Consider the following 2,349-nt stretch of genomic DNA (forward strand, 5'->3'; position numbering starts at 1 on the left):
TGCGTGCCGCCGGAGGTGTCGCCCGCCAACGAAAGCAACACGCCGCGAACGGACTTGGAAGAATTTGTCGCTCGCCCGGCGAAAGCAACACGCCGCGAACGTACTTGGATGAATTTCTCGCTCGCCCGGCGAAAGCAACACGCCGCGAACGAACTTGGAAGAATTTCTCGCTCGCCCGGCGAAAGCAACACGCCGCGAGCGAACTTGGAAGAATTTGTCGCTCGCCCGGCGAAAGCAACACGCCGCGAACGGACTTGGATGAATTTCTCGCTCGCCCGGCGAAAGCAACACGCCGCGAACGGATTTGGAAGAATTTCTCGCTCGCCCGGCGAAAGCAACACGCCGCGAACGGACTTAGAAGAATTTGTCGCTCGCCCGGCGAAAGCAACACGCCGCGAACGGACTTGGATGAATTTCTCGCTCGCCCGGCGAAAGCAACACGCCGCGAACGGACTTAGGAAGAATTTCTCGCTCGCCCGGCTGAAAGCAACACGCCGCGAGCGAACTTGGAAGAATTTCTCGCTCGCCCGGCGAAAGCAACACGCCGCGAACGGACTTGGATGAATTTTTCGCTCGCCCGGCGAAAGCAACACGCCGCGAACGGACTTGGAAGAATTTCTCGCTCGCCCGGCGAAAGCAACACGCCGCGAACAGACTTGGATGAATTTCTCGCTCGCCCGGCGAAAGCAACACGCCGCGAACGGATTTGGAAGAATTTGTCGCTCGCCCGGCGAAAGCAACACGCAGCGAGCGAACTTGGAAAAAGCGGCTTGTGCGGCCGGAGGTGTCGCCCGCCAACGAAAGCAACACGCCGCGATCGGACTTGTGGTACGGGCGGCGCGTGCCGCCGGAGGTGTCGCCCGCCAACGAAAGCAACACGCCGCGAAAGGACTTGGATGAATTTCTTGCTTGCCCGGCGAAAGCAACACGCCGCGAACGGACTTGGATGAATTTCTCGCTCGCCCGGCGAAAGCAACACGCCGCGAACGGACTTGGATGAATTTCTCGCTCGCCCGGCGAAAGCAACACGCCGCGAGCGAACTTGGAAAAAGCGGCTTGTGCGGCCGGAGGTGTCGCCCGCCAACGAAAGCAACACGCCGCGATCGGACTTGTGGTACGAACGGCGCGTGCCGCCGGAGGTGTCGCCCGCCAACGAAAGCAACACGCCGCGAAAGGACTTGGATGAATTTCTCGCTTGCCCGGCGAAAGCAACACGCCGCGAACGGACTTGGAAGAATTTCTCGCTCGCCCGGCGAAAGCAACACGCTGCGAACGAACTTGGAAGAATTTGTCGTTCGCCCGGCGAAAGCAACACGCCCCGAACGGACTTGGATGAATTTCTCGCTCGCCCGGCGAAAGCAACACGCCGCGAACGGACTTGGAAGAATTTCTCGCTCGCCCGGCGAAAGCTACACGCCGCGAGCGAACTTGGAAGAATTTGTCGCTCGCCCGGCGAAAGCAACACGCCGCGAACGGACTTGGATGAATTTCTCGCTCGCCCGGCGAAAGCAACACGCCGCGAACGGACTTGGAAGAATTTCTCGCTCGCCCGGCGAAAGCAACACGCCGCGAACGGACTTGGAAGAATTTCTCGCTCGCCCGGCGAAAGCAACACGCCGCGAACGGACTTGGATGAATTTCTCGCTCGCCCGGCGAAAGCAACACGCCGCGAACGGACTTGGAAGAATTTGTCGCTCGCCCGGCGAAAGCAACACGCCGCGAGCGAACTTGGAAAAAGCGGCTTGTGCGGCCGGAGGTGTCGCCCGCCAACGAAAGCAACACGCCGCGATCGTACTTGGGTTACGGGCGGCGCGTGCCGCCGGAGGTGTCGCCCGCTAATCAAGGCAACACGCCGCTATCGGGCCTGGAAAAATTTCTCGCTCGCCGGCGAGAGCAACGCGCCGCGAGCGAACTTGCGCCTGTTCCCGAGTTCTCGCTTGTACCGCTAACGAGCGAGCTAAATGAGATTAATTAAATGAGGACGCATCGGAAAGTTTATTCGTGCAAACACTCCGGCTTCGCTTATCGGCATCCTGCCTGCATTCGTCCACGTATCGGTCGTAGAATCTCGAAGATTGTGCATCCGACGAGTGGTAACCGGGAATTAGCAGATATCGTAATAATCGTGTCGCGCGGTCGTGCGGAGCGTCGAAAAGTACGAAACCTTTGTCCGAAACGTATTTCCGTATCGTAGCATTATCTCCTCGTAGCGGCGCTACTCGCCGTCAAGTGCCCCGGAGGTACCGCCGGCGGGCGACGGACTTGGTGAAATCATTCGGTCGTCCGGAGGTGTCGCCCGTCCCGGAGGTGCCGTCCGTCCCCTAAGTTGACGCCGGCCGTTATGTGGTG

The sequence above is a fragment of the Nylanderia fulva genome, unplaced genomic scaffold (genome assembly GCF_048542155.1).
Source record: "Nylanderia fulva isolate GAGA-0341 unplaced genomic scaffold, ASM4854215v1 Scaffold985, whole genome shotgun sequence".
Taxonomy (NCBI): Eukaryota; Metazoa; Arthropoda; class Insecta; order Hymenoptera; family Formicidae; genus Nylanderia; species Nylanderia fulva.